This window comes from Anabrus simplex, chromosome 4 (genome assembly GCF_040414725.1).
Source record: "Anabrus simplex isolate iqAnaSimp1 chromosome 4, ASM4041472v1, whole genome shotgun sequence".
NCBI classification, from domain to species: Eukaryota; Metazoa; Arthropoda; class Insecta; order Orthoptera; family Tettigoniidae; genus Anabrus; species Anabrus simplex.
In genome coordinates this window covers 107,596,145-107,618,331 of record NC_090268.1, presented here as the reverse complement: position 1 = coordinate 107,618,331, position 22,187 = coordinate 107,596,145, and positions in this window count along the sequence as shown.

The window sequence follows — 22,187 nt, the reverse complement described above, 5'->3', positions numbered from 1 at the left end:
AGGCAGCTAATTCATTAATATTTTCAACTACACAAGCTGAAAGTACAAATCTATTTTGTTAGCAAGCAGTTAGCTGAAAGCATCTTTGGTTCATTAAGCAATTATTATGCTATATCTACGACTGACAATTAACCACTCCGTGGAGGGAGCTCTCATCCTGTTCCTTACCCACTGCCATGGACTACATGATACGTGCTACCAGTTTTGGGATTTGAGAATAAGTCTAGGAGAATACATTGGAAGCAGATAAGCGGACCGTGATCACATAGAAAATTGTGCTCCTATTCGCTATACCAATAGCATTGCCCCTTCAAGTTCTAGTTATGCAATACGCACAACATTGTAGTTCAAAACGTGGTTGTGATCAGCTGGCGTGGCGCTTGATTCAAATGGATATGGAAAGTAAATCGTAAATGTTTCTTAACGTACAAAATCTTGTTCTCATTATACAATATCGTGTAAATTGCAAATGTTTGGGATTACCTGAGTGTTAACGTGCTCATGTGATCCTTAACACGAGACGCTCCTGCCACGCAGCCACTCGCTCGATAGAAATGTTAGAGTGGGTACGTAAGTAGCATACTTATGGAGTTGTTTTAAACATCACAGAGTTTTCTAAATTGTTCCTCGACTATAAATGTACCATTTGTGCAGAAGGCAAGGGCTGTAGTTAGCTTCTAATGCTAATGCTACCATCGTAACAAAGTTCCAGTGCAACAGTTAGGCGAACAATAAAATAAGAAACAAAAACGGCTGTGTGCGTGTCACGGCAGAAAGTTTCGAAGTAAAATACATACAGTGCGATATATATTGTCGTGATAATGAACCTAGTCAGCAAGATTTATATTTTATTGCTGAACGTTTTTTAAAAATTCTAAATATGTTTACTCATTTTTAACACAACGTCGATAAAACAAGGGTGATCAGCATCCACGTCCACGAGTTCCAAATCACTGTCCACCATTGGGTCAGTACATGTGCTCGGCTGGAGATCCAGTAGTCTTAGGACGCTCAGCCGCCTTAAATTTGAGACGCCCCGGATAAAACTTTGGATGCTGTAAATGGTCGATTTTGAACATTTTGAAATTCAGAAAATCCTCTCTATCTTCTCGAATGCATTTTCGATCATTTTGAATCTATTTATTTTTCATATGTCATGACATTTTGCGAAAGAAAGACTGTTTTTGCACTTTTTCACACTACAATTTTTTCACATCCGTTCTGATTTTGTCTTTGCCGTGTACGTGTACAACCTACTGAAACGAATCAAGCGATACTTAACACGAAGTGCTACTACGCTAGAGTCCAAAACTATACTAATTGTTAGCCGAGTAGCACGGCGATTTTAGTGCCTCAAGATCGGAACACTATTCTATTTTTTTTTACTATTTGCTTTACGTCTCACCGACACAGATAGAACTTATGGTGTCGATGGGACAGGAAAGAGCTAGGAGTAGTACGAGAGTGACCGTGGCCTTAACTAAGGTACAGCCTGGTGTGAAAATGGGAAACCACTGAAAACCATCTTCAGGGCTGCCGACAGTGTTCGAACCCACTATCTCTCGAATGCAAGCTGACAGCTTTGATATCAAACCACGCAGCCAATCGCTCGGTGGCAGCACTATGCAGCAGAGGATGACGTCATATGTCAGAATATTATTAGTAGATAGTCCTCGGACACTCCCGGCACTAAAAGCCATACGCCATTTCCATTTCATTAGTAGATACATTGGTCCTGAGATACTGAACACTGTCGTTGCAGGCGTTTTCGAAAAATAATTTCGATTTGAAATTCTTGTAATGCTCACCAGTTCAAATACGATGTCAAAACTGTCGAAGAATCCTGCGACAAAACAATGAAGCAAGTGATACCCTACGTGACACAGAAAGTTTATTTATAGACTATTATTCGGTATGTGATCGGTTCGAAGCCCATCGTTGTCAATCCTAGAGATGGATTTCTATGTTCACATCAAGCAAAAGTAGAGGATCTACTTTAAGGTTATCACCATGAGATTTCTAGTTCTAATTTTTTTTCTACACTTACGTCACCGAGAATCTATCGATATTAAACGGGAAGTAACGAGAGCAGTGATGAATTACATGCCAAGAACTTGTGTCTGGTGGGGACAAAAGTCTATTCGTACCGCCATTCAGAACGCCTCGAAGATATGCTTACCCACTTAACACTGTCGACGGACAAGTTGCCAGTGTAAAGCCTGCCACACCAAGAACTCTAAGATAAGGTACGTTAAGCTACGCTATGCTAAGCGATGCGAAGCTATGTTGTGCTATGTCACGAATGAAAAGCTAAGCTAAACTATGCTAGGCATCCATAAAAAGAATGCGGATTAATTGAAGAGGAGGCTTTTCTATTGTCCGCTATCTTGGAAGACGACGAAAGAGAAGAAACAAAAAGGAGGAGAAGATTCTGCATACATAAAATTGGAGGGAAAATGATTCACGGTGAATTCCATAATTTGATTCAAATATTGCTTGTAAATGATGAAAATTTAAAAAATCACTTTCGTCTAAATGAGGAACAACTTCTCTCTATTACTGAGGATAATATTAAAAAGAATGAATACGAAGTATCCAAATTACGGAATGCAGGGTCAAAATATATGTAAAAGCAATAAATGATACATAAAATAAATTTACAGTGTTTCGTTTATTTGTTGCCAACAGTTGTCTTTCATGGTTATATCTCTTTAATAATTTGACGGACAAGTACATTTTTGTATCTCTTCGATCAGTCTTTCTTCTTTTCGTCTACCTTCCATGACAATTAACAAGCACAGAAACAAGTTAGCAGTTATAAAAGCTATTGTATTGAGGTAATTCACGAAAGCCACACACATAAAGCGACTGTTTGCTAGACGCCGAGAAAAAAAAAGTGATCGTGCGCGATGAAAATCTCCTCTTGGCGATCTCTAAAATTTAGCTTGGCACTGTTTATGTTAGCGTAGCTTAGCACAGCAGTCTCTCTGTGTGTGTACCATTCCATGTAACTTCATAGGAGCGAGTTTTTCGTTGGTTTGCGTAGCATAGCGCCGCTTATCTTAGCTTTCTGTGTGTGGTGGACTGAACTCCTAGCCATTCCAGTGAAAGGGCACCTGTGTTTTCGGCGCTGTAGGGCGGGATGTGGCCATCCCAGGCTAAATATTCCTGCTGTATGGATTACAGTGCGAACGGACGTACTGCATGTCCCCACCGGATATAATTAACAAGAGTATTTATTATCTGAAAAAGATGAAACCACGAGTTATATTTGGCAAGACTATTTACTGAGCGAAATGTTTTATGAACAATATTAAGGGGAAACACGGAAATTTTGAACTACAACCTAATACTTATCACAACCAAATTTCGAACAGAAGCACATATTAATAAGGTAGAGCACCACGCAAAACCTGGAAAAGATTAGTTAACTGGTAGCAATGTTCCTAACAAACCATTTTTATATGTTTCATGGAAAATCCTCTTTGCGGTGCAGCTTCCAAGTTTTTTGGGCTATTAATTGGCATACATACATACATTGCCATTATAGACCGTTACGCCTTTCAGCGTTCACTCTGCAAGCCTCTGTGAATTTATTAAACGTCGCCACAACCCTCTATTTGCAACTATTGCTCTGGTGTCATTTAGTTTTATACATCTTCTCTTTAAATCGTCAGAAACTGAGTCTAACCATCACCGTTTTGGTCTCCCTCTACTTCTCTTACCCTGCATAACAGAGTCCATTATTCCCCTAGGTAACATATCTTCTTCCATTTGCCGGTTTATGCGTACAGCTTCATCCATAGAGTTCATTTCTAACTTAGATTTTATCTCCTAATTCCGAGTACCCTCTTGTCATTGTTCCCACCTGTTTGTACCAGCAATCATTCTCGCTACTTTCATGTCTGTTACTTCTAACTTATGAATAAGATATCCTTAGTCCACTGAGCTTTCGCTCCCGTAAAGCAAAGTTGGTCTGAAAACAGACCGATGTAAAGATAGTTTCGTCCGGGAGCTGACTTCTTTCTTACAGAATACTGTCAAACTTATAAAAAATATTCATATATTTAAGAACAACTCCGTGTTTTGCAGTCAGATATAAACTATTGGAGATGTAATTTTTTCAATATTCATTCAATAGGCAAAACTCTAGTTTCGTGCTATTTCAGAAGTAAAAATATGAAGGTAATATTCGACTGATAATACAATTGAGAACTACTTTTAATTGCTGTACATATTCAAACATTCTCTGAACATTTCAAGAGAATCCGATAAGGAAATTCTCGCAAGGCATGGCAAAGAGTTGAATTTTTTAAAGGTAGATAAAGCAATTAAAGATGTTTAGAAGCATACTTGCTTCAAAACTACACTCGACTGTACATTTATCCCTCAGATTTGTTTCTCCTCTTACGCACAGCGTATGCCCATTAGAATGTAAATATATTCCAGCAGTATTATTGAAACGGTGGTCCGAAAGTAATTCGAAGCTGGCAGCATGAGAGAAAGGGGCGTGGCCGAACTGCTACTCTTTAAAAATTACGTTAGAGGAAAACTGATCACGGGATTAAAGGAGAAATAATTGGGGGAATTTGCAAAGTTGAAAATTTTATTTTTGATAAAAAATCGCAAAATTTTCCTCCTTAATAACATGAAAATCGGGTGAGTTGGCCGTGCGGTTAGGAGCGCGCAGCTGTGAGCGTGCATCTGGGAGATAGTGGGTTCGAACCCCACTGTCGACAGCCCTGAAGATGGTTTTCCGTGGTTTCCCGTTTTAACACCAGGCAAATGCTGGGGCTGTGCCTCAATTAAGGCACGGCCGGTTCCTTCCCATCCTTAGGCCTTTCCTGTCCCATCGTCACCACAAGACCTATCTGTGTCGGTGCGACATAAAGCAGATAGCAAAAAACCGTGAAGATAACACAAGTGTTTTATATATTATTATTTATTTAAATTTATTGCCAATGTGATAATGCCGTCCTTGCAAATATCTTTGTAATTGCTGCAATGTATAATTATTCATTGCCTTATAATTACTGCGTGTTAGGTTACAAATGGGGAAGAATCGCTAATCACCTTCGATAATTTTCAAATAGTTGCATCTCAGGTGCGATAATCTCATTTTGATAACATTTCAGTGATAGTGGACCGTGACTGGTTGAAACTGATAGGAATTGTTAATTGGATTCATCAATATTCGATATGTAGTGGGTGAGATAAATAGTCTAATGAATTTCAACCAGACATTTTAACGAAGTATTCCACAGGTTGGTTTAACGAAGATCAAACGGAATATGCTATACATTTTTTTCAAACCAACGGTGCGTCGTTTATTTTCTCACATCAAAAGGGATATGAACATTAACTTACATGTGGTTTCGTATTTTCAGTCGGTATGGGGCTTCGTAACAATGGGTTGTGAGTTCAATATCTGAAGTTACAATGCATGCATTTCTTCGTTCGTGCGACCAATGAGTGCCATTCTTTTTAGTAAACTGTGAAAAATCACACAATTGAATATTTTTAGTAGTATCATAAAGGGAAATATTTACTCCCTCTATGGCAATAATTGCGTGGTGCAGGTTTTTCGTGTTGATGCCGTACAGATGACCTGCACGTCTATGAGGAAGGGGTCATAACCCCTGAGACATAGGCATTTATTAATGGAAATTAAAACACCCAACCCAGCCGGGAATCGAATCCCTTGGGCAAAAGGCCTGAATGCTAACCATTTTGCCATGGAGACGAACCCCTCTATAATAGTGTGTCAGTGTATCGACTTGGATCCTAAGATTGCATATTCAAATCCACTAGAGGCAATCGGAATTTTGAAGGTCGGAAATAATGATATACACTAGTGTCCAAAAGTTAAGCATAATTTAATATTAAGCAGGGCTACAGGATATAGACCACAAATCGCACGACATATGCACCTACCAATATTACGTGTTCGCTCTGTATAGGAAAGGAGTGTTCCCTGCTTTGACTAGTGGCGTAACCGCAAGGTAAACACAGCCAGTGCCTGCGCCCCATATTTCCTCAGTCGTGTTTGCCCTGTTATAGTGTGCGGAGTGTAGCCTCGTGGTGAATGTGACAACATAATGGCACAAGGACGCCATTTGGATTCCATTTTTAAGGGTAGATTACTCGGCTGCATGGAAGCAGGCCAGACACAGATCGAAGTACCGTATCCATGAATGTGCCACTAAGTGTCATTTCCAGGCTTTGGGGACGATTTCGAGACACAGGAGAGGTTAGTCGTAGGCCAGTACCTGGTCGACCAAGGGTAACCACCCCACAGCAGGACCGATATATGGCCTTAACCGCCAGACGAAATCGGAGTGCACCTGCAAGACAATTGTCGGCGGAGCTTGCAGCCGTCTCAGAAGTTGCCGTTTCCCAGTGAACTGTGTACCGGAGGCTCAGAACAGCAGAGCTGTTTGCCCGACATCCAGCGGTGTGCGTCCCGCTCACTCCAGCACAGAGACGGGCCCGTTTACTGTGGAGCCGTCAATATCGAAACTGGACTATGAATGAATGGAGGCATGTGCTCTTCACAGATGAATCCCGCTTCAGTTTGCAGAACGATTCCCATCGCACATTAATCTGGAGAAAATCGGGTAGCCAATAAAACCACAGGAACATCGTGGAATGGGACCAATATGGTGGTGGTGGGGTCATGGTCTGAAGCGGCATCATGTTGAATGGCCGTACGGACCTGCACATCTTCATGGGTGATCCGAGGAACACTGTTAACGCTCTGAGATACAGGGATGAGGTAATGAGACCACATGTTCGACTCTTCAGAGGTGCGGTTTGTCCAGACTTCCTCTTAATGGACGATAATGCCCGACCGCACCGCGCTGCTCTGGCGGATGAATTTCTGGCTGGGGAAGACATTAATCTCATGAACCGGCTAGCGAGGTCTGCGGATCTGAATCCTACAGAACATGCCTGGGATGCATTGGGAGGCGAATTTCCCCCCGTCAGCCTCCACCAAGGATCCTTTAAGACCTTCGCATTGCCCTTTCGGGGGAATGGGATCGACTGCAACAAAAGTTCTTGGACCATCTGATAGAGAGCATGCCACGTGGCTGCGAAGAATGTGTGGCCGTTAGGGGTAACCATACACCTTATTAACAGCATATTTTGTTGTGGAAGACATTGCCAAGTTTTGTTAGTTGTTGTCAAAGGTGTACCTTAGCTATCAGAACCTTTCTGACACTGGTTTATTGGACACGTTGTGGGGCAGATGGTGTGTGTGATTCGGCTTCCGTTTGTTCAGCAATCCGTTTGACATTCCCATCAGGCAGCATGCCCTCGTTTAGTAATTATGCTTAACTTTTGGACACTAGTGTATATGCAATCGTCTGTTTACTGAATATATTAGGTGATATGCTAAAGTGAAATATACATCTTCTGCATCAATACAACTTTCAAATCAATTTCTAAAAGGAAATACGAAAACTTCAAATAACTCATGAACCATTAGAGATATAATCATTCTGTTTTCTTTCATTTTTGGTAAGTAGGCGTTCATAATAAAACTTGCAGTACTTCTCCAGGATGTCAGTATCTACTGAGGTAACAGTAATAGTTTTGTATTTTTTTCTAGTGGCTTAACGTCGCACAGACACAAATAGGTCTTATGGCGACGATGGGATAGGAAAGGCCTAGGAGTTGGAAGGAAGCGGCCATGGCCTTAATTAAGGTACAGCCCCAGCATTTGCCTAGTGTGAAAATGGGAAACCACGGAAAACCATCTTCAGGGCTGCCGACAGTGGGATTCGAACCCACTATCTCCCGGATACAAGCTCACAGCCGCGCACCCCTAACCGCACGGCCAACTCGCCCGGTAGCTTTGTATTAACATGGAAATACATATTTTCCTACGCCGAGCTTTAAACTGACGGACATTACAAATTCAGTGCTGTGATTATTTTGCAAATCGAATGAGTACTTCTTGAGAAACTCGAATGTAGTTGCCATTAATGTATTCAAGCGTGCTTCATTTGCTAGCCGGCGGCTATCCTGTTCGAATTTCGCTACGTATTAAACATGAGCTAGCTGTTCACATAGGTCTATGGGGTTCCTTCACCTTCCTCTGTTACTTAGGTATTCTCTCTATGTGTGCCCATAAATATGATAAGTTGTATTGACTTAAATATCGGCAATATCGTCGTGGGTAACATGAAAACGAAAAGTGTATATGAAACAGTTTCTAGAGGACAAAATTGTTATCCTGATGTGACATTAAACTACACAGGACCTAGCGAGTTGGCTGCGCGGCAGGTGTCGTTTAATTATTTGCTTGTATTCATGAGATTGTAGGTTCGACTCCCACCAACTGACAGTCCTCACAGCCCACCGTATCTCTGAAACACCCCAATGTAGGAAGTTGACATTTAGCATGCTGGTTGTCCTCGTACGTTAGGTGCTCAGGAAGAAAGAATTAGAAAATTCCTCCCTTAAAAGGGAAGAAATAAACATTAAACACAAAAAGCAGAAATATTCATTGTCTGAAACTATTTGCCGTGGAATGTTGAAATTTAACGTAAAGTTCGTTACTTTACCTTCTAGATATTAAATAATAAAACGTTTGGAAAAATTGTATTCTTTAGGGAGTTAAGTGGAGGTTAAGGCCCGAAAACAATACGTATTCCCCCAAAAGCTTACTTTATAGATTCCACCAGCAATGGGATATCCAAAAATGAATTCCTTGACAGAGGACTTCCCTTGTAAATCCGTAAAAAATCACGGGTCTTTTTCTTGTATGTTATAAAATAATATAATAAAACTTGAAATTAAAATATGTAGTCAGTTCATAAAGTTAAAAAGTTTTCATGTTAGAACGTTTCCTTATTTTAAAAATCCATGTGTTAGAATCTTTTATTTTTGGTGTGCAATGACTATCAATTATCTTCCATTTTTACTGAGCTCTGCATAATGAAACGAGCTGTATTCTAGATACAGAAATTAATGTTCATATAAAAGTTATAATCCTTACACGAATGACCTATTACCATATATTACATAAATAATAAGGATGTCTTAGTATAATGTGAGTACTTGATAACTTCCTGAAAGCTTTAGGAGTTTGTTACAATACATAGGTATTTATTGTTAATTTAGTTATGTAAAGGATGAGAATAGAGCATATCACAAATATATCTGCAATCGTCTGTTTACTGAATATATTACGTGATATGTTAAACTAACATACTATATATACCTTCAGCATCAATACATCTTTCAAATCAATTTCTAAAAGGAAATTGAGCTACATATTCCTGCTTTTCAATACGCTGGGATAAAAATTCTCCTTTAATTCTAGAAATCTCCACAAATTTGAGAAACAACGATGGAGAGATAAAGCTTCAAGTGAAGAAAAAGAGAACGCTAGTTATAAGAGGTAAAAAATCTTCCTTGCTGAGAAAACTGTGATATTCCTCGTTCTTGCAAATAGGTGACAAGCTACCTAACTAACAAACGACTTTACTCCGTGAATGTGTGAGTGAATATACACATATGCGAATATAAATTTACTGCTGAGAATAGAACAATGTATTACCTAAGAATCACTACTTACTTGCACAGATATTGTCTTAAAATAATGAACCATCGACAATTCTTGAAGGACTACGATTGGTGTATTGATGCGAGGGAAGGCACTATCAAACCAGATCATCAATAGTTCGATAGTGCCTAATGGACCTGTTCTGAGCCGAACAAAATGGAAAAAAATGTTCGAATATTTTGTTCCCATAATCTAGTGGTTCTCAACCTAGGGGTCGTGATACAAAATTCAGTCCCCACTTGGAAGAACCAAGCATAAGGTCAGAACTGAACACAATTATGATATTTAAAATCATTATTAATATTGCGAAACTGTACATGTCTTCATTAACACACACGACGAAATACATGGAACTATTGTGAAACAGATTTTAATACAGTAAATCGTTAAGAAACAATACGCCTTCAAATTCAGCTCACTGGAAACGAAAATTTAAATCAACCCCTATACATTTATCAAGTTTATATAAAATAATCAAACAAAAAGAAATATGACTTTATTGTAATCAATTGTGAGGAATGAATTTCACCACAACAGTGTAAACTTGACAAAAATACAAATTTAATAGCACGACTTCATACTAATAAATGTTTGATTTCCAGGCACCATCGCCAACATTATAACACTGAACATTTATATTTCAAATATGATGAACTCTATGAAATGTGTTATAACCCGTCAAATCAAAACAATATATTTAAGGCTTATATTTTAGTGGACAAAATTTAGCTCTATGATGGTTATGATCATTCCTCGGCGATAAGGAAGGTAAATGTAATTCATTTTGCAATTAGATTTCTTTCTTTCTTTCCTTCCTTCTTTCTTTTTAAGGATAGATTTTTAACATTATGCCTTTATCACCCTCTTTGATGAGTTTGTCACTGAAAATGGATTCCGTATTTAATGACGTATTTGTTTCCTCACACGAAGTTTTTAAGTGTCCAAGAAGTTTTATTTTCAATATTTTAACAAAATAATCGCTTGGTTTTGAAATAGTTTCGTTTGATCAGATATTTGTGAGAAAACATTAATAATACTATGATAAAAAGACGTTCGAAATTTGCTTCTCATGATAGGTTAGATTAAACTTTACATTTAAGCCTTATACAAAAAATCTTCAATCCTGTTCCGAGAAAATCTTTTTGTCATTATTGTCGACTTTGCTATTGATTTGGAGTAGCACACGTTTGCAACAACGAATGATGGACCGTTTATATTATCTTCTTATACTCATCCACATGACCTCTATAAATTCTTAAGATTTTAACCATTGCAAGTTCGTTTTTGTGACATGCAAATTTATTTTCTTATCCTTTCCCTTCAAACATGAGAATTTTTTCAAGCAAAATATAAATTAATAAACAAAATGTTCAAGATGAAACAACACTAAATCTTTCAAAAACACAATTATGATATGGAATGGAGCTATCAAAATTTAGGCAAAGGAATTGAATAAATGCAAAATGTAAGGAACACACTTAATGTTAGTACCCAACATGAAATTAACAGTATTCGTTAATTTATCACGCGTTATCTAAGTCATATACGCCTTTTCTAGCCATTAATACACTTATCTGGTAGTTAGATCTTTATAACTATTATACATTTTGAAAATGCGTTTGAGTGGAACTTAGCACGAATCGTATATCAGATGGACAACAACTATATCCTACGATGCCTTATACAAAACCATGGTAACGTTGCGATATAAATGGGTTGAGAACCACGATCCTTCGTTTGTGTTGTGTGTCCCTGTATAGGTGTGCTGCTGTAATTCAGATTCCTTCTTTGTTCTCTTCACAGCCTGCCCTTCTCAGTGCAACGGCCTCAGACGTAAGTGAGCTCTATCTTTATTGCACTTGGTGTCTGTCATTCAATTTGTGTCCAACTGCACACAGCATCGAGTGCACAAAGAGGAAAGGGAAACTCATACAAGAAATTACGTCTACTACAAGTATTGACTCCTTGAATCAGAGAAAAACACAAAGAAAGCATGCAATACATGTGGTCTATAATAAAGAACGCCTAGAACAATGCTGTAATGCACCTCCATGTTGCTTATCGTAAATGTACTAATTTTAGATGCATTTCCCCTAAAGGTATAAAAAAGGACTTAATTGAAGTATTTAGTGCACTTTTTTCGGGAGACTCAAGATGTAAGTATATACAAATATTTAGAACTTTTGGTACCCTCCCTTATATCAAATTTTGCAGAAAATTGTTAGTGGAACATCTTCATGCTTCGAAATATTCTGTTGAATTTCTTACCTACTGACATCAATTTAGTCTTCGAGAGGCTAATTTTCATACCATACTCATTGCACCTATTTTCAAGTTCCAAGATATTAGACTGCAGGCTTTCGGCACAATCTGCCATTAAGACCAAGTCGTCAGCATAGGCCAAACTGCTCACTACATTTCCACCTAACTGAATCCCTCCCTGCCATGTTATACCTTTCAGCAGATGATCCATGTAAACTGCGAACAGCAAAGGTGAAAGATTCCAGCCTTGTCTAACCCCTGTAAGTACCCTGAACGAAGAACTCATTCTACTATCAATTCTCACTGAATCCCAATTGTCAACATAAATGCCTTTGATTTATTTCAATAATCTACCTTTAATTCCATAGTCCCCCAGTATAGCGAACATCTTTTCCCTCGGTACCCTGTCATATGCTTTCTTTGGATCTACGAAACATAAACACAGCTGCCTATTCCTCTCGTAGTATTGTTCAATTACCTGGCGCATACTGAAAATCTGATATTAGATCCGTGTTACAGACAATGTGAGATAATATCTCATATGACACTATATTATCATCGGTACTAACAATATCAGCTCGCAAAAATTTCAAATTACAATGTAAACAAATTAATTTCCATCGCCAATCTGTTCATATTTTATGCCAATTCATTTTTATGGTTTTACCAAAATAAATATTTATTTATTATTAATTTATTAATTAATAATTTGTAGCTTACCTAGTTCTAATTCACACTCATTTAACTCACAGCTGTAGAATGAGATGACAAAGATTTGAAGTAATCCTACATTACAGTATATCAGATTAATGCTACCACAGAGTTCCACAAAATATCTTAGGATTGATTACCTGATATTCAATTCTCTTCGATTTCTTCATAACAGACATCATTTTAGACCTGGAAATGATAATTTTCCTATTAATTTATCTGTTTTTCTTTTCAAATTCCAAGATTTAGATTGCAAGTTCTTAACATAGTTTGCCACTGCGATTCATCAGCATAGGTAAAACTGCTTAGTATATTTTCTACCAAGTGACTGCCAAGTTTTTTTAAACCTTTCACTAAATAATCCACGGAAGCTATGAAAAATAAGTGTGAAATATTACAGCATTATCTAACATTTGAAACTACTTTGAACCAAGATCTACTACACAAACTGCAACTAATTTTTACTTCAGCTTGATTACCCGTAAACAGTCATTGCCTAATATTTTTCGCGTAATACCTCAATATATTCAAGGAAATACGTATTTTATTTATACCCTGCCATGCACATACCCTTCATCTATGAAAAAAACGCATAGTTCTAAACATACTTTTAGTGTTTTAGGTCGTATTTAGTACACATCGATATTTTGAGAGCAATGCGGTCGTGAAAATTAAAAAAAAAAATTAAACGCACGATTGCTTATTTCTCTCGTAGTATCTTTCAATTATTTTTTGCATTTATTCGACATACTTTCAGCCACCTTTGGACGTATGAGAAAAGACGAATATGAGAAACAAACAAATTAATTTTTACACACGATACACATCTGGAAAAGAGGATTGTGGTGTATTTATGCGTTATTATTTTCCATCTTATTTGAATTACTTTTGTTCACACATACACACATTTTTGTTGTATTTATATCCGAGGGTGTAATTAGTACACTGCCTTCGTTGGTGGCTTTCCACTTGGAGTTCAATTCCCGGTGGATCTCTGATTAGAATTTTCGTCCAAAGACCACGTGAGGTCATGGACGGCATCCAGCCTCCAACCAACGAAAAAGCTGAAGTAAATATTTAAGATTAAATTGAATAAAAATGGCATGGCTTCAGAAACCTCTCAAATATTTTATATAAGACGAAGAATGTTATTTTTTCTTGTTTCTATCTAAAGGGTAGATTCCTGAGATAAGCATCTCAAACTGGTATTTTATTATATCAGGTGTTGACCAACGAAAAAGCTGAAGTAAATATTTAACTTGTAGCTAATTAACATTCCTGATAAAGTCAGAGAAAATTTGAGGAGAACATCCCTCATTGTATTATCTTAAGTTTTATGGTAATCCCAGCTGGCTTACAGGCATCATCATTAATCACCTTCCGTTGAAATTTCTATTATCCAGCAAGTACTTAAATATATGCAGATATCCCTTGACTGATACATCCTTCAACTAAAGCGTTTATAAACTAGGAGCGTCATGGGTTCATTGTCTGTCTCCTTACTCTGCCTCAAGTCTGAAGACAGGAGTTCAAATAGAGTTCCCGATATTTGGCAGGTGGACTAGTAAGCCCGTGCATAGTAAACCTCAATAGTTCATGGGACTAAAGAGCGTACATTTAAAAGCTCTCGTCTCTCGCATTATGATACGATAATAATGAGATTGTTATTTTACGGAAAAAGTCAGGGGGGTATCTTTTTAAGTAATTTTAGTACTGTTTTTAAGTTTTCCCGGAGATTTTCAATTTTATGTAGCAAATTCAAATGGCATCATTCTAAATATAATTTATTTTCATGTACCTTCATTTAATATTCAATGATTTTCAGTTAAGTATCTTTAATTTAGTGTTATTTTCAAAGATTGAGAAACATTGTAAACTGGTTTTACCTTACAAAGCCTTTTACATTCAGAGTACTGACCACTTTTCAATGATTGTATATCATAATCAATCCTGAAGACTTAATACAATGGTAGAGAATTTTCATGATATTTATGACATATTCATATTATTAAAAATATTTTAAGGTTTGATAAGAATCCCATCACAAACCTACGTCTTTCATAAAAATATTTTTCAAATAGTCTCATCTTATTTATAATTTTCTCTAACACACAAACTACAATTCAAGAAATACTGACCTTAGTTTGAATTCTGCCAATAGCTACATTTCCTGCTAAATGAGTTTACTTTTCCAGTGTTAATGTATATCAATTTTACAGCATTGTTCTATGCTACTTCGCCTCAGAAATATCTGCTTACTGTTGCCACAAGACTGGGACTTGAAGTCTGCAGCTGCATGAACGCAAAATATGACTCAACTGCTAATTCAATGTGTCGCACTCGTTTGCACAAAATTCAGCGTTTTGTATACAAAAATTTGTCATTATGAAATTGTTAGAATGCTGGATTATACGTTGCTTTAATAATATGTAGTATACGAGAAATGGTACATTTTAAGTGTTAAGATCTCATAAACACAGCAGCTAACGGAAGCACTGTATTTTTCATGAGAAATCTATTTAAAATTCACAGGATACTTCACCAAGTGTATGACATATAAACACTTTGCATTTAGTGAAAGGCAAGACAATGTCAATTAATGATATGTTTTGGGTTCCTTTCTACCGAGAATGCAAAATGCAACTGACAAATTTCGTTATTGCTACATGTAATTTGTACAGATATGCTACCAATCTCTGAAATATGTATAAAACTAAGCTATGTCTTTATATTTCTGTTGCAAGTTCTTGTAGGATGGATCTGAAGAAGATGCGTCATTCAATGAAGGTCATGTTTCCTTACTTTTAATAAGCAAATTATAAAGCCTTTAGTAGCTCTGTAAGTCGTATGCATCCTTGTTAGCAGTGAGAAAATTGTGATTGCGTATTTCTCAGTGAATGTATGTTACTAATTGATATGGTAATATTAATATAACAGTCCTTTAATTCTGAAAAAGAAACACTACTGTATTTTTCAGTATTTCCATTTATTTCGTATATACATATCTAGAATATCTAGAATGTTATAAATAATACTCTGAAATATCGAAGGAAGCAGAGAGTTGAAGTTCCCCGTACACTCAACAGCCTGCTGTCTGTCAACGATTATAGAATATGGGATTTCTTCCACGCATTTTCTTGAAAGCACCATATATTAATGGAAAAGTTTAGAGCACTTGTGGATTTTACATCGCGACTATTTATCTCTACTTATTTTCTTTAGAAAGATTGGATAACAACTGGAGAGTACAACAACATATCGAAACCAGAGGTTATTATCCTTATGAATGAATATAATTTCAATATATTGTCCGTCAAAACGAAGGTGGAAGGCTGTAACAGTGAGGGAATAACTGTTATTGTCTCCTATATGAATGTGTTACATACAGTAGGGAGATCGGATGTTATGTTCTAGATCGGGGTCACTATACCACTGTCAGATAGCTCTTCAAATGTTCTCAAGTAGATTGATAATAATAATAATAATAATAATAATAATAATAATAATAATAATAATAATAATGTTATTTGTTTTACGTCCCACTAACTACTCTTTTACGGTTTTCGGAGACGCTGAGGTGCCGGAATTTAGTCCCGCAGGAGTTCTTTTACGTGCCAGTAAATCTACCGTCACGAGGCTGACGTATTTGAGCACCTTCAAATACCACCGGACTGAGCCAGGATCGAACCTGCCAAGTTGGGGCCAGAAGGCCAGCGCCTTAACCGTCTGAGCCACTCAGCCCGGCATCAAGTAGATTGATTTGACCTCAAATCAGGCCTCAGATCCAGGTAAAAATCCTTTAACTGGTCGAAAACCAGGCCCGGGGCTCCCGCGATCTGCTGCGCTGGAATCTTCATTTCATTCTACTTTTATATTTATTTCCAAAAATGGCCCTATAAAAATAATAATCAACTACTAATAAACGTTACGCCAGTAGCGTTGTGGTCTAGTCACTCAGCTTCCAAAACGAGATTTACGGGTTCAAATCTTGAAATCTTATGGTGAGACTGTCAATAGGACCATCTTGTTGAAGTAATAAGAAGGGCATCAGTCTCGAACCTCCGTCCAAGTAAGTATTGAGATCTTCGTCAATACAGCGCATGAGACTATGACATGAAAAAGAATAATAAAAAATGAAAAAAGAATAATTAAAAACCGTGAAAATACAAGTAAAGGTATGTGAAATAGAATAACAGTAATAATTAAGGAAATGAAACAGGCGCAGGAACATGTCAATTGCTTCTAGATGTGTGATGTGCCAGGTAACGCTATTACCATTACTTCTCGCAAAATGTTGGAATAAATTGTGAACAATCGACCGTTGGGCATATGTCCACGGAGACTTTTTTCTTGTTTTGGGGTCCTATCCACCCCTCGATTACATCCTGTACAGTGTGAAGAGCAGATATTGGATCACAAACATTCTGAAAAGCTGACGTATCCAGTGGAAGTGTCATATAGAGAAGATGCCAGAAAAGTCAATACCCAGAGATTGTGATGGAAGGAATACCACGAAAAACTCGACCAAGGTTGCAACAGTGAGATGAGCTGAGAAAAGACCTAAGCTCATTACGAGTTACAGGATACTGGTGGTTTTGTCCGTGGTTTCCCATTTTAACACCAGGTAAATACTGGGGCTGTACCTTAATTAAGGCCACGGCTGCTTCCTTCCTATTCCTAGGCCTTTCCTATCCCATCGTCGCCATAAGACCTACCTGTGTCGTTGCGACGTAAAACAAATAGCAAACAAAAAAGGAAACTGGAAAATACTAACTCTATATAGACAGAGATGAAGGCAACGCGTGGTGTTTACGAGAGAAATGAAATGAAATGGCGTATGACTTTTAGTGCCGGGAGTGTCCGAGGACATGTTCGGCTCGCCAGATGCAGGTCTTTTGATTTGACTCCCGTAGGCGACCTGCGCGTCATGATGAGGATGATATGATGATGAAGACGACACATACACCCAGCCCCCGTGCCAGCGAAATTAACCAATTAAGGTTAAAATTCCCGACCCTGCCGGGAATCGAACCTGGGACCCCTGTGGCCAAAGGCCAGCACGCTAACCATTTAGTCATGGAGCCGGACGTTTACGAGAGATAATTACTACGATGATGATGACGACAACAGTACCTTGTAACCTCACTATTCAAGAAATAGATTCTAGATTATTTGTACAGTAAAATATACCTACTTTCATTTATTCTTTCAAGACTTTAGCCGTTCTATTTTACTTCTGAAATAAAATCTGCTGTTTTGACATCTGTTCAACTACAAAACGTTAATAACACACAGCATAAATCAGTATTAAAGTCGTATCTCTTCAAGATATAGCAGCTGATTCTTTTAAGCTGAGATTATTCTCACACATTCATAAGAGAAAACACTTTGTTTTGACAAGCCTTAATGACATATTCTCAGTTAATTCCTTCCCGACTCCTCATCCTCGAAGCGTTTATACCGCAGCCAACGGTATCTGAACTGCAGTGTTTTGTCAGCTGCTTCTCGGAGAAGCTTTACGAAGCCAATTAAGCGTGAGAGAGGGATAGAGTGAAGACGGCCTTTTCTCAATAAAGGACTGCATTACCGAGCCATAATGAGGGAATTTGAAGCAGTTTCGTATATAATGTAGCAAAGAACGAATTATCTATTTATGAAATTGAAAATAACCTTACTATGTCATTTGATTTTCTTTATGTTGTGTGCGTATTTTGAGGTTAACAATGGTGGAAGACTTTACCTTCCACTCCTCCAAAGGCCTTCATGGCCTGTACGGAGGTCACTTTGCTTTGCTTTGCTTTGCTTTGCGTATTTTGAGAGAACAACAGAATGAGTATGTTCCTATTTCCAAGATCGCCTTAAATGTGGGAGCGGTACAAGACATCCATAATATCCCCCCGCCTGTAGTAAGAGAAAACTAAATTGGGCTTCACGGGCTCTTAAAATGGGAACGTAGTTTGGCGACTACAAGGTCCTTAGCAGAGTCCTGGCATTACTTCCACTTGCTTGTGCCAGGCTCCTCACTTTCATCTATCCAATCCGACCTCCGTTGCTCAACTCTGTTTCTTTCCCGAAATGTATTCGTTCGCTGTAATATTCCTGAACAATTGAAATCCTTTCACACCCTCTACATATTCGACAAAATTCTTAGTTCAAAATAATCAAGTGAGCAATCAGGACTGCACCTAGAAATATATTATTCTACAAATCCATGAGATCGTACAACTAAGTGCAATTATGCATTTAATATACGTTTAGTACTACTACTAAATATTTTAATTCCTCCCCTGAAGGGGGAGGCGGGCCTGCTGGACGGTGACGCCGTATCTCAGGTCAGGAGATTTGTGTCGGAGAACGGGATGTGCACAGAAGGCGAGAGGATTGGCGGCCGTGGCCTATGCTAGGAACTGTACCGACATTCGCCTTAGCGCAGGAGAATGGAAAACCAAGGAAAACCATTTTCGGGACAGTCGACGGTGGGAACCAACTCTTCTCCGTCTCCTGAATAAAGAGGCTCTACCGTGGCCACCCCTCTTCTGCTCAGTTGGTCAGTTGTAGTGCAGAGCTATCGGACCACGGACTAGCGGTGGCCAGTTGTGCGCCGAGACCCACTCTACAACTGCCGACCAGCTATTATACGTTTTATAGCCTTGATCTATCCTTGCCAGTTATCCAGATGGTATGAAATTTTATGCAAACATTCTCTCACAATTTTTTAACATTTGTTTAAATTATTTGAAAATTATTGAGAACACAAAATTATTAACTTTGATATGAATGACAATGATCCAAGGCTTGAAAATCAAAACAGTCAAGAACGAAATGAACGAAGTCCCCATCTAGCGGCGAGGATAGGAATTGTGCCGGCTGCCGAAGCCTGTCTCAAAAATGATTAATGATTGACAAATTAAATAATATTGGAGAGTGTTGCTGGAATAAAAGATGACAGGTAAACCTGGAGAATCCGGACAAAAACCTGTCTCGCCTCCGCTTTGTCCAGCTCAAATCTCACGTGCAGTGACCGGGATTTGAACTACGTAACCCAGCAGTGAGAGGCCGGCGCTCTGCCACCTGAGCCACAGAGGCTTACAGAAAATAAAATTTGAAACAAACACATATCCGTGGAATCCATGAAGGCCATTGGAGCAGTGTGTTTAAATTCCTCCACGCAACCTTGATGACAGAAGACGAACGTCAGATCAAATACGTCACATATGTTGTCGGTCAGGAAGCTGATCGTGATTGAAAGGGCTGTAAAATGATTATTTAATTTAATAGTCCAGCTTTAAAGAGAAGCTTTAAAACTCTTTGCGTAGTGTATAAGGTAATTTTCTGACGTAGGGAATTACATTTTTTCACATGGTCTATACACAAAAGGTGCGTTTTGCTCGAATGTATTCTTAGATGCCCTTAAGGTACAAATATATATTTTGACATTTTGTACAACTAAAGTGTGTTTTCTGAACATTTCTGTGTCTTATTTTAACAATATTTTGTACAATTTGTTTTATGTCGCACCGAGACGGACAGGTCTTATGACGACGATGGGATAGGAAAGGTCCAGGAGTGGGAACGAAACGACCGTGGCCTTAGTTAAAGTACAACCCCAGTATTTGCCTGGTGTGAAAATAGGAAACCGACCGAGCTCGATAGCTCCAGTCGCTTAAGTGCGGCCAGTGTCCAGTATACGGGAGATAGTGCATTCGAACCCCACCGTTGGCAGCACCGATTATGGTTTCCCGTGGTTTCCCATTTTCACGCCAGGCAAATGCTGGGGGGCTCTACATTAATTAAGGCCACGCCGATTCCTTTCCACTCTTAAGCCTTTCCTATCCCATCGTCGCCATAAGACCTATCTGTGTTCGCGCGACGTAAAACAACTTGTAAAAAAAGGAAACCACGGAAAACCACCATAAGGGCCGCCGAGAGTGGGGTCCGAACCCACTACCTCCCGAATACTAGATACTGGCCGCACTTAAGCGATTGAACCTACGAAGCTCTATGTGTGTCTGATTTATTGACATACTCCAATCAAAAGTGTGTTAAACATTCTAATGAAAGCTGTCATTTTATAATCATACTTTTCACTCTTTCACAAAATCTGAACTGTCTCTGGTTGTATTTCACTTTAAAAGCTGGTAATGTTTCGTTTTATCGCCGAATTCTGGCTTCAGTGCGCTTAGCGACAGTCGAATGTTTTTCTCACGCTCTCTTATTTCGTAAACAAACGCCCTCATTGTGTAAATTCGTGGCTTGACGTGTTTATTGTGTCTCTGAAAGCGTGGTTTATCATCATTTGCGTTTTGTTTTGTAGGCTATATTGATTATATGATTTTGTGGTTCTACAATGACGGATTCTATAGGAATTTTCAAGAAACGCTTATTCAAAGAGAATCAATATCGCAAAACAATGCCTTTGTCTACTAACAATGATCAAAATAATAGAAGGTCTAATGGTTGTGGAATTCCCCCCCTCCCACAGCATTTAAAATGAAGATACATCCCAGTGTAAGTACACAAATGGAAGAAGATTATGTAATTTTATAGTATATTTATGCATATCACACGCCTTTGCTGGCGAGGTGTAGTGTTTAGAGTGCACTATTTATTCTGGTATGGGCTAGAATAAATTTGTTACTTTCATTGATCTGCCTCAGTCTCATCCTTGGCTGTCACAATATGAAAGGGACAGAGATATGAGCGATATTAATAATACAATTCCTTATGTTATGAATGGTGTGAAAATATCGCTCAAGGGTTGGTTGGTGCATGCACTTCAGTGGGCCTGGCAGACTGCTATGCAATAGCAATATCTGGGTTGGTGAGGAAAGCAACGGGGAAACTACCTAACTCCTCATTTCCTTAGTATGCCTCTTTAGTGAGGACTAGGCCATCTATGATAGCTGTTGGGGGAGCTGTGGAGGATCAAACAAGCCTTCGGTCTGAATACTCAACATACAGGCATATTACAAGCAGCGTTATGTAAAATATTGTCATGTGACTTACGTGGTGCAAGGTCACATTAAGAAGAATGATCTAGACCGAGCAAGTGCCAGTGAGGTTTGGTTCACGATGCTATCAACTTGCATTCGGGAGATAGTGGGTTCGAACCCCACTGTCGGCAACTCTGAACGTTGCTTTCCGTGCTTCCCCACTTTCACACCACGCAAATGCTGGGGCTGTACCTCAATAAATGCCACGGCAGCTTCCTTCTCACTCATTTCCCTTTCCTGTCTCATCGTCGCCATAAGACTCATCAGTGCCGGGGCGAAGTAAAGCAAAGTAAATGTGTTAGAGCTGGTGATGCATGCCACCTCATTTGCAATAACTGAAAAGTGAAAGTTGCTTTACGTTGCACCGACACAGACAGGTCTTATGGCGACGATAGGATAGGAAAGGCCTAGGAGTGGGAAGAAAGCGGCCGTGTCCTTAATTACGCTACAGCCCAAGCATTTGCCTGGTGTGAAAATGGGAAATCACAGTAAACTGTCTTCAGGGCTGCAGATAGTGGGGTTCGAACCCACTATCTCCCGGATGGAAACTCACAGCTGCACGCTTCTAACCGCACGGCCAACTCGCCCGATAGGTGGAAATTCATTAAAGATAATTTCATACTTCACAGAAGATCGCTAGAAGTGTT